Source organism: Aedes aegypti, chromosome 2 (assembly GCF_002204515.2).
Source record: "Aedes aegypti strain LVP_AGWG chromosome 2, AaegL5.0 Primary Assembly, whole genome shotgun sequence".
Taxonomy (NCBI): Eukaryota; Metazoa; Arthropoda; class Insecta; order Diptera; family Culicidae; genus Aedes; species Aedes aegypti.
This window is the reverse complement of record NC_035108.1, coordinates 315065500-315077782: the sequence shown is the minus strand read 5'-3', so window position 1 is coordinate 315077782 and position 12283 is coordinate 315065500. Positions and strand designations below refer to the sequence as shown.

Below are 12283 nucleotides of genomic sequence, written 5' to 3'. Positions count from 1 at the left end.
TGCCGACGAAATATATTGGAATTGCTACAAGAACTGTGTCTTGGATTTCTGCGTCTTGCACCGTGTCAACACAAGGATTGATCTCATATCGTCTATAAGTGAAAACGAACTTAAACGAGATAGAAAAATATCATCTGCTCCAAATTTTGCTCCTATGAACTCGAAAGACTGCAAAATCAATTGGGTGGAAAAATATATTTTTTTAAGGTGCTCATAGTTGAGAAACAAGGCATAAAAAATAGTAAATTTTAAGATGAATTATCAAGAAAAAAACACCATGAACACCTTGAATGCGAGTTTGTTGACATAATTGCTCTACACCTCTGCACAATGCACAGTATTTCGATCGGCCGAAATCGTGAACTTAATTCTATAGCACCTTTAAACGTGATGTTTTCGGAATGGTGTCTTCGGGCGATTTTTTTTTTCAAATATAGCCACAGGCGGCGCTGCGAAATTATTTTTTTATATGACGATTTTTAAATATCATGCAAAAATCAATCATTTTTGGGGTCCATATATTTATTCGGGTGGTTGGTGGTGGCAGATTTGGGGTCCATATATTTATTCGGGTGGCTAGTGGTGGCAGATGCAACCTAGTAGGATTCATAATACTTACATCATTAGTAGTTGTAAATGTCGATAGTGTAATTAGTATACCTTTTTCTTAGAGGAAGTTTCACCAATGACTCTAATTACCTTATTACTTAGTTTTATGATGGGTAGAGGGCTTTGTGACTACAAACTTCTTCTTTTTCTTCTGCTTGACATATTCTTCATCATTACGCACACCCAATAGGTTCCAAATACTTTTTTTGAGAAAGCTCTCAACGAGTCTTTACAAAATGACTCGCTATACAACTAGTTTTCACTCGTAGTCTTAGCTATTTTTCGTACATGGACACTATAGCAATTGCAAGCGCTATACAAATTGAATGAAATAATCTGTTGAGAAAAGACCAAATTATTGAATCATTATTATGTGAATTTAATCAGTGTTTAAATTTTAAAGCAGTTCTTATGGTTGCAACACGCAGATACAAAATGATCCGCTCTTGCCTGATTTTTGGATTTGAATTTGAGTGCTATTATACGACCAATATAGAACGTGTCAGCTGTATAATAGCACCATGTTAGAACGCAGAGTAAATCAAAGTGCTATTTGGTTACTTGGGATGTACGAAAAATCGCTATTTTTCACTTGAAAAATAGTTGTAATGCGAGTCATTTTGTAAAGCGTTATTTCTCGAGATTGAGAACTGTCTTCAAAAATCTATTCGGAAGCTGTATTGTGCGTAATGATGAAGCACGTATCAAGATGAAGAAAAAAAAAGAAGTATGGAGCCACATAGCCCTCTACCCATTAAATAACTAAGTACTACAGGGTAAAAAGAGTCATTGATGAAACTTCCTCTAAGTGAAAGGGATACTTGTGGAAATGCGGCTTGATACACACCAAGTGACTCTAGCAAAGTTGTTTGTATTTGAATTATCTACAACTTTGCCGAAAGCATCATATTCAACTAACTTTTTTATTTTCAGTTTTTTCATAAATGTGAGCTTCAGAAAAGTTGTAGAGGAAGTAACGATACACATTTTTGCTGAACATGATGATCTACATCTGAATCATAACATCATTTCAATATTTTATTTCCATTATAATAATTTATAATTTTGATACCAAGATTACACAGCCTTTGGCTAAGAAATTTCGAAAATATGGAGTAGATTTGGTTTTCAGCAGTAGGAGTAGTCAGCTTAAATCTAGATTAGGATCAACAAAGGATAAAATTAATAAACTGAATAGAGCAGGAGTATATAAAATTTCATGCCCCCATTGTAATAAAATCTATATAGGACAAACAAAACGAACTCTAGAAATAAGATTCAAAGAACATATTGCTGAGGTAAAAAAAGCGGGCAAGGAATTAGAAAAGGGATTAGCGTATGATTTTAAATCAAAAGTGGCTGAACATTTTTTCCAGGATGGACATCAAATGACAAGCGATAACAAAGACATCGTACGAAGCGTATCTTCATCTTGGAAACTAGACGTCGCTGAAAGTTTAGAAATTTACAAACAAAAGCCTTCACTACTTCTTAATAGGGATCAAGGAAACGGACAGTCAAGGCTGTTTAAGTTTGTACCTAAGAAATATAAACGAGCTTGAATACATAGGTAGATAGTTAGGGATTTGTATAGTTATTATTATCCCCTTTTCAATTTTTGACCAAAACATGACAGGTATACTCCTGTCGAAAAAAAAAATCCTGGGTAGATTGATTGTGTAGGTACTTATCTGGTGTTAGTATTTAAGGTAGAAGATGCGACGATTTCTTCAGTGGATACGAGTAACTGACACTGAAGAAGACTGCACGTGGTAGTCGAAATACGCGTATCTGTCAAAGATAAGCATTTAGGAGCGGAATGAAAAGGTACACGGTACTCCATCTACTTTTAAGTTTGAGATTCTGCTCAGAGGATTCGAACATTCATTAAAGAGTTACTATTTTTGAAGTGAATTTTCTAAATTTGGCGCCAAAAATTGCCTAATGCCTTTCGAATGCCGCTAAAAGAAATTTTTTATCGGACCAACTCCATGAGTTATGGGCATGAGTCTATGCATTCATAATTTTTCACTTAAATTAGCTTATAACTCACGAGAATTTTAAACATGCATTGTTCAGCAAACATTTGTATCATTACTCTACAACTCTTCTGAGGACCACATTCACGATAAACTGAAAACAAAAAAGTTAGACCAAAATAACTGAATTTTTGGGTCCAACCTAAGTTAAAACTTTCAGAAACTATAGCTTAAATGAAGAGTTAGAACAAAATTGTTTTCGACAAAGCTATTCAAAAGAACTTTCTTTAAAAGTTTGCAGAAGAGCGCAGCCAAAAATTTCATCGAACAAAAAAGTTCGAGTCAAAATTTTAACTCAAATAAGGATCACCCTACTAAAATATCTCTTAGAAAAAAAGCAAAACTCAATTATGAATAGCTTCTCTGAAGACATCGAACGTCTAAAACCAACGAGAACAGAAAACACTTTTTACTACTAAATTGTGGATTCAGACCATTGTTCTCTGGAGCCAATATAAAACGAAAAATCGTTAGACCAATTATTGAGTTACACCCTTTCGAATTTGTTTTTACTACAATAATGTTGTATTTCCGTACAATCATCTCTGATTGTTTTCAACTACATATGGTAAATAAGCCCCATTGAATCTTATCATAATGAATTATTTGTTTGCTCAAGCGCTCTGGAGCATTACAGAGCCGATTCCATTGTACAGTTATGTTATAAATCATTTTTCAATATAAATATCCTAAGAGTTAATATAATAAGTTCAAATATTCGGAATCATAACTCTTACATGCACTAAATGAGTTGCATGTTGCATTACAAGTAGTACGATCACTTCGAAGAACGTTAACAGGTCTTTAGCTTCTTATTTCCTCGGATTTTGAATTTTTGTTGAGTCCAACACTTAACTTAGTTTAGCCTAGCTTGGACTGACTACACATATCAATGGTTGCTATTCCGTGATTGACCGAAATCAGTGAAAATGCACAAAGGATCGACTAGAAGTTTGGCTGGGATTGGCCATATGCTTCTTCAGTGTGCATAATTCTATTTATACAGGGTCAATAACGGCGCCGGCCACGTCCTTGCAGTCAGGTGGGATTGGGGGAAGGAATGTTAGTGTGTAACCTTTGCTATTTGGAGACCGTGTTTGCCTCTGCATCTCCACAAAGGTTACTGGGAGGGATGATTGTTAATGGGGAGGATCGTTGGGTCACAGGATTAACTTTGATAAGTGGTTAGACCATGATAAACAATTATTTGTGAGATATACACATGCTTGTACCGTGGGGGAAGTGTAGCAGTGGGGTAAGTGGATCATTCGTCCGTAATAAGAATAAATACTTTAATATTCCGAATGTTTTCACACCTTTGCTTCATTTTAGGTTATATTCTCACATACACACTGAAACTACTGCAAAACTGATACTACACATGCACTAACACAAGCAAACTTGTCGACTGTAAAAATCAATTCATTTTAAAGTTGTTTTCTGTCGATAAGAAATCCATTGTATCTCTGGCTAAAATCGAATACTATTAGTTTTTTCAACACATGGTGAATATTTCAGTTCTAATTGTATGAATCACAATGAAAAAAAATGTAATTTTTGTAAATAAATACAGATATATTGGTCATGGTACACTTACCCGCACTTTTTAATGGGATGGGGTAAGTGCATCAACTATTGTTATCAAATATTGGCAGACTACTTACGCGGATTTGAATAAGCTTTAGTGTCATCAAGTGTTGTTTTCCTTTTACATTTTTCATTCCTAGCTTGAATTTGCCGAAATGACCTGAGAAAATTTCTATTAATCCACCTAAAGTAATTAATATTCTAGTAACAATGTTTGTTTTTGTTCGAATAAGTGTAAACTAATGTACAAATATTTTTCATAATATTTTGATAAAATAAATATATTTTTTATTTTAAAGCTATCAAAATATATAACATAGCACTTATAACAAGAATGACAGTAATATTATTCATACTATACATGATAACATCACATTTGTTTTGAGAATTTGAGTTTTTTTTTATAGGTGATCCACTTACCCCACCATGGTGGGGCAAGTGGATCATTTGGCGCAAATTTTCAAGTCCCTCATGCTCAATAGATAACAATCAGAATAATCAAAATAATTGACGACTTGAAGTATAATAGTCCCTCATTTGTCATGCACAGGAAAAAGTTTGAATTACATTATTAACGTTAGCTGTACATAACAATGAAGTTGACTATTGATTTTTCTGTAACCACTTATCCCACGGTACCTTATATATACTATTTTCAATTGATATGACAAATTCCAAGTCAAAGAAAAAAATGTCGACACTTAAAGTGACGAACAATTCAAACTTTGTTGAACAAATACATAAACGCAACATTCCTACAGTCAGGGCATTTGCTATTAGAGTGGTTCAAAAAATCGTTTTTTCTCCACACCGCTCATTCGATCCTAAATCAAATTCTAAGTGTGCTTCCAAAATTTGAGCTCATTCAGATGAAAACTGAGACTACACAAACCCTTCAAAGTTTATTTGAGAATTATTCTAGGGAAAAGCAATCAATTCATAGTATTTGCCCATGTGCTCTTGGGGATTAAATCTGTGTTGATACTCTGAGATTAGGGTTACCATATTTACTCTCAAATTAAAATTAAGATTTTCATGGAGACACTATTCTCAACTTTTCATCGAAGATTTTACAAATTTCAACTCTTATATTTCCCAGCCATTCAGGAAAATGCTTTATTATTATATATTGAACATTGACTCTCAGTGAACCGATTTTTTCAAACAATATATTTTTTAATTACATTTACTTTACCGAAAGTCGTTCGAATTTTTGTAAAAATATTGTCTTTCAAATAAGGTTTTTTGAAAAAATTGTTTCCTTAATATTTAGAAAGAATAGACTTAAGATAATGTAGAACCATATGAATTTATGCGGAAACCAGAAGAACTGAGAAGATTGGAACATAGATCTAAAAATAACATCAAGCATTGTCTTTGAGATAAGTTTTATTAATGACTTATTGAAACATTTTGAAATTTAGAAACATGATTGATTTAACAATTTAATTTTGTGATTTCCATACTATACTTCGAAACCTTTCCATTTCCACAGCATGGTTCATAAAAAAATGCATCGCCAAAACAACGTTTTAAGAAAGTGTTTGATAAAAAAAAGTTGCTTCAATAAGATTGAATTGTTCAAAACAAAGTGATTTTGAATGTTAACTGACTTTTTTTTATATAAAATTAAAAGCTAGTTGTTTGTATATCAGTAGTTTTATCATTTACGGTGTTGAGTGAGGTGACGAGCGTAATTTTTTTTTTTAATTTTAGCTGCTCGAGCCAATTTGATTAAGCAAGTTTTTGTCGAAATTCGGTGAATTATCTGTGTTATCCTGGGAAAAAGGTTGATCTAGGTTCTTCAACAGGTAATTTGTCGATTATCATCAGTAATAATTGAAAAAGAGTACACCTTAGCAAAAAAGAATAGTACACGATTTTTCAAGGCAAAAAAGAGTACTTGTGCTCTAAAAAGAGTACTCTGGTAACCCTATGTGAGATACTTTCATCAGCTACAATTTTGCCGAATACAGTTTTCAAATCGGACATCCCAGTAATTAGCTTCTCAAGGTTGATAAAGTTTCAGGAATGATAATTTGTTAGTCTGAGGTTCTCTATCCACGTGAAGGAGTGATCATCAGATGAATAGCTTTAGAAAAAAAGCATTTCATAATCATTCACAGGATACCAGAACAGCGTCGACGCTGTTTGAGGTGCACCTCTTTGATATATTAACTCGCGAGACGCACCTTCTCACTTAAGCTAAAGTCAGAAGAGCAACGGTTCCAAGGCTTCACTACTAGCTAAGAACACAATCCCTAATTGGAAGTCTTTGTTGAACGGGAAAAATGAACGCTAATTGTTGAACACGTTATTAGGAGCATGAACTGTTCAACAATAGGCGAGATTTAGCCGTTCAACAATAGGAGAATTATTCTAATCGATTGACCCACACAACCATGAGATTGAGACTTGTGAAGACCAGAGCTTTATTTGACGCCCCTTGCAGATTCTCGACTCATCAAGTCCCTGCATGTTGTTTCACCATATTTTCCCTGCGCGATAAGCGCATCCAATAGTGTAATTTGAAATCAGCTGAATCCAATATAACGAAGAATAGGCAATGAGAAATTTCATGATGGAGCCAACTGATACTAGTTGAAGAAATATTCAATATATGTATTGATAATATTTCAGATATGTTTTTTTAAGCGTACCGCAAGCTTCTGTACGTTGCCAACCACTGTCACCGGAAAGACCGACCCACCGACCGACTAATGCCGACGTCGATGCTACCGGCACAAGCTGACTCTATTGCGAAAATGCCGACTCTGCAAAACTCACAGCCTCTCGGAGCCAGAGCTTGGCGCGGATGGTGGGTGCTTTGAACTGGTTCACTACTGGCTCGTAGTCAATCTGGCTGAAGTTGAATCTGACAGCCCCAGAGAGACGACAGAACGCCCGAAAGGACCGGGCAGACAGGGCCCGAACCGCTGCCACCAGCCGGACCGAATTCGATAATTCATTTCAATCGGCAACAACACAAAAATCGCAGTCTCAGTCTGTCGTCGTTGTCGTCGTCGTCGGAGGTCTACTGGTAACATTCTGTCTGGGTGGTTGCCAGTTTGCTCATAGAGGGCACTGAGTTCGCGCGCGCCTCAGTTATTGAACCTAGATATCGGACGTGAGGTCCCAGGTTGTTTCCGGTTGCAAAAGGGAATGTGACAGGCTGAATTTATTTTTGGCGGGAGCTGGAAATTTGATCCATGTGAATACGTACGGAAAATTGTGAGGAAGTTGAAGTTCGGAGTATGTGAATCGATAACGCACAATCTGGTGAAAGTCAAACCCATCAATCCTGTACCAGATCTTATCGTGTGATTTGTGGTGTGTTTGATCTGGTCCGGAAAAACAAGATAAGGCCATCGTCCGTGTCGTCCGCCGCGATATCAACGTCACCGCCGCGTATATTGATGACGAAGGCCTGTGTTTTATCGACTCCTCGGTGGGACGGGGGAACCGTAATTATGTGAACCAGTCCACCACGTAAAGGGAAATTAAAGGGCGGGCGTCCGCAATATGCTCCCGAAGCAGTAAACAACCTATCGAAAGTGTTTGCAAACAGAGCAGAGAAGTGTCCAAACGACGTGGACTTTGAACAAGTGACTCGTCAGTGATTAGATCTCAGCCGCAGCCTCGAGTAACACTCCCATCTGTAAGTGGATCGATTTTGGGGAGGAGGGCGCAGAAATCCGCCCGAAGCCAATGAAAAAGCAATTTCGAAAAATTAGCTCCCATTAATTTAAAGTGATGCCGAGAGGTTCCCCACCGCAAGTCCCGTAGAGTGTCTACCGTCCAAGCGCGTATCGTGTGCTATCGGTAACAACTATCGACGGTCCATTGATCATTCTGGCAGAAGTGTGACTGGTGTCGCGCGCTTAAAGTGTTCGACGTGATCGCAGTCTCCCGAGGCGTGAAGTGCTCTGAATAAAAAAAAAGCCAGCGTATCCATATCAAGTCCCGAAAACGACCCCTCCCTCAGCCGGCCCTCCCGGGGTCACGGGAAAGAATCATTCGCGTATCGTGGAGTGCAGAAATCGATCGTCGTCCGTGAGAGTGCGTCGTCTGCTAACAGATCCCATATAATCAAATTATAAAACGAAAATCGCGTAAATATTGATGAAGGTGAGCGGACGAACGGCGTCTTAGTCATCGCCTGAAGCGTGAGACGTTGGTTCACTGTTGAAGTTATTAGTGCCGTTTTTTTTTCGTTGGTTTGCCTTCTTGTTTTAAAAGAGAGTGGGTCCAATCAATGGAGCGAGAAAATGGAGTGATCTTTAAGAGTCATGAGGTTTTGATGGTGTAGCATAAAATTTAAACGAAATGCAGCGGAGATCGATCTGTCGCGAAGGAGTCAATAAGGCGGATGGCGTGCGAGGAGGAGACCATTGAAGAAGGATGGTGGGCAGACGCAGGACGTGTGTTTGTATACAGAGTGTGCCATGGGCTTGAGGGTCTGCGATATTTCAGATGATTCCGTCAAACGACGTTCAAAACAAAATACCGTAGAATTCCGTGCAGTAGCGAGTTGCTTCGCTGGCTTAAGTCACTGATATCAAAGTGTCATAAAACGGAATAACCTGAATAGTTTTTGAGAGGAAAATCTGAATATTAGTAAGCTTGATTTAAGGTTTTGTTTTATATAGAGTGCTTTTCCATGTAATCCATGGTATTTTCTCAAAAATTATATAAAATTTGCACATATCTCTGAAGCACCTAAAGAAAAGTTAAGCTTCTAAAGCATCGAAAGAAAAGTTAAGCTTTGATTTGGTGCCAGTAATTAAATTTTATTGTAGAGTAAATTGAAGATTGCTTCAAAGCCAGATTCATATTTTGTTGCAACATCATGTGGATTGAAATTAGTATGCGTTTCTTCAACTTATTCAACTTGGTGTGATTGAATTTTTAATGAAGTTGTAAAATTAAGGTAAATTTGACTTAAATATTTGCTTTTTATATGTGCATGAAAATACATTTAAATAAATAATATTGTTTAGCTGTGCACTTCAACAAATGAAAAAGTCGGTGATCAATTTAATAGAAGGTTATTGTTATTTTATTGAGGCAAGTAATAGAAAAGTAAATAATGGATATAGGTAATCATCACTTTTTCTCCAGAAATATAAATATTGATCTGCTCGAAAAAAAAACTTATATATAACCTCCAGTAAATCTTAAACAGCTCTCTTAAATGTGATATTTTATCCATATTTTTCTTACTTGATTCCATAGTTTATTAACTTTTCAGCTTTCGTTGTATTGTAAAGGGATTTTCGTGACGAACTGTAAGAGACATTCAAAAATTATATTCATCTACATTTCGGTCCTTTGCTTTTAAACCTTTTTTGAGAGCACAAACTTAAAACGTTTGATATAATTCTGCTCAACATATAATTATTTAAAATCGGTGAATATGCGTACACAAAAAAAATGCGAGATTTTCCAATAAAATGACCACGACGCATGAATTTTATAATTTTACATGTGCTTCAAACTCACGATTTTGCTTTCCATTTTTCATATATAGCATATGTACTGCTCATGTTTCCAAGAATGACGTAAGCGCCACTGACGTTTTTGCCATATTTTAGTTATTTGAAGGACAAATAACAAGTGTTTCAAGATGTTTTTCCAAGCAGGTATCTATATAAGCGTGTGACGAATTGCCCTATAGATATCATAATGTTATTTGAAATCATACGCTGAATAATGTAGTTGAAATGCTGCAGTTGACAATGGCGCAAAGGATACCAGTACACAATTTGTTAGAAAAAAAGTGGATTTTTGCTATGCGGAAAGTAATGTTAAACTATGTCCAGAAAACCGATCAAGATTCAATTTATAAATTTAACAGATGTAAAATAAACAAGTTATACACGATCAATCCTCAAATGGTTTAATTTTGGAGACAGATGACAGATAAGATATTTACAATATTATTATACAATATTATTTTGCAAACACATTGTTAAACTCAGCAAAAAGCTTGAGAAGTCAACTGTAAAGCTGACGAATATGTAACCTTACATTTCTCCTTCAAAGCGTGAAATAATACTACAAAAATGCGCTAAAAACTTTTGAACGTTTTTCATCTCGTGAAATTACTAATTTTAGATGACTAATATCTAAGCGGAACAAATTTTATAATAAAATAGATTTTTGTATCAAAAATCATCTGGAGATCCGAACAGTACAGTCTCATAGTGAGTCTTATAAGAATTGCAAAAGAAGCTTCAATTAAATACCGATTGAAGTCCTCAGATGGTTTTGATCTGTATCATGAGATAAGTATGCAGCCATTCCATGAAAAAACGATCTAGTGGGTCACCGGATTCCGTGAAAATTTGCTATTTTGTTCCTTATCCGAAATGAGGATACACGTGTTTTTGGATTTTTTTATTAGGGTGACTATTTCCGAATTAGGGTGACCAGAAAAACCGCAATTTTGCAAAAATTTTAATACTAAAAAATACATAACTTTCGAACCGTATGACCGATTTTCAATCTTTTTGGACGAAATAAAAGCTAAAGATTTTGACTTTTCAGAAAAAATGTAAGTTTTCACAAAAAAATGTTTTTTTTTTTAAATGGAAAAAATCAATAATTTCCGTTTTTTTTTGTGTTTTGAAGGCCTCGGGACCAAAGGGGCTATTTCTGTTCTCATTTTTTCTTGAGAGTTCAGAAAATTTTACGCGTACTACCAAATTTTCAGCGATGTATGTTTTTTTTTTGTTTTTGAGATATATTTCTTGAAAATAAAAAATCAGTCATTTTTTATCGGCACACACTGTAGATCTCAGCGCATTAGAATTTTTATTTAAAAAATATCATAACTTTCGAACAGGTCAACCGATTTCCAATCTTTTTTCATGGGAATCAAGCTTAAGATTTCAACTTTTCAGAAAAAAATATAAAACTTTGAAAAAATATTTATTTTACATTAAAATAAATGTTAATTTCTAAAAAATAACTAGAATTTTCTATATAAATTCATGTGGTATAATATTTTTTGTATATTTTTTTCAGATTTTTAAAATTTGTTTGAAGAGTTGAAATCTTGAGTTTTTATTCCATTAAAAATATTGGAAATCGGTTGAACTGTTCAAAAGTTATGATATTTTTATAAATATAAAATCTAATGCGCTGAGACCTACAGTGTGTGCCGATGAAAAATGACTGATTTTTTATTTTCAAAAAAAAAAATATCTCAAAAACTAAAAAAAAAACATACATCGCTGAAAATTTGACACTACACGCAAAATTTTCTGATTTTTCAAGAAAAAATGAGAACAGCAATAGCCCCTTTGGTCCCGAGGCTTTCAAATCACGAAAAACGGAAATCATTGATTTTTTTTTCATGTAAAAAAACACTTTTTGTGAAATTTTATCTTTTTACTGTAAAGTCAAAGTCTTTGGCTTTCATTTTGTCCCAAAAGATTGGAAATCGGTCGAACGGTTCAAAAGTTATTACAGTAATACCTCGATATAACGTAACCTCGATATAACGTAGCCTCTTAATAACGTAATTTTTACCTCGATATAACGTAACTTTTTTTTTGACCCCATTAATTTTTACAATTTTTATCAAAAACATGGTTTATGAACTGATATAAACATTTTTCAAGATTCAAAATGCTTTTCATGAATTCTTCCAGCCGCCTTTTTAAAGAACAATCCAGTTATGATTCTTGGAATGCTTTACAAATTATTTAAAAAACCGTACAGATATTCGTCCAAAAACCTAAAGAACAATTTTCTTGGCATTTCTCCACCAATTCAATTATGATTTTCTGCAGAATTTTTTACAAATATTTATGCAGAAACCATTCTATATACTACTTTAGGTTCTTCAAGGATTCTATGTGAAATGAAATCTTTCATTGATTCCAACACGAATTTCTAAAGAAAGATTCCAATGATTTCATTGGGTTCTTCAAGTAATTCTTGAAGACGATAAGTCTAGAAATTTTTCTATGGATTTTTTTTTATTACAAAAATATATTCAGGGATTCCAAAAACTGAGCATCCTCCTCCGGAGATCCTCC

General features: G+C 34.8%; 1 protein-coding gene across 1 annotated transcript in view; it reads left to right on the top strand.

The window, feature by feature from the left end:
• Positions 1–7227: 7227 nt before the first annotated feature.
• LOC5573499 (calcium/calmodulin-dependent 3',5'-cyclic nucleotide phosphodiesterase 1) overlaps positions 7228–12283 on the top strand; it is a 437832-nt gene continuing 432776 nt past the window's right edge. The window contains 1 exon segment of the mRNA XM_001660854.2: positions 7228–8363. The gene's annotated coding sequence lies outside the window, so the exon portion shown is untranslated.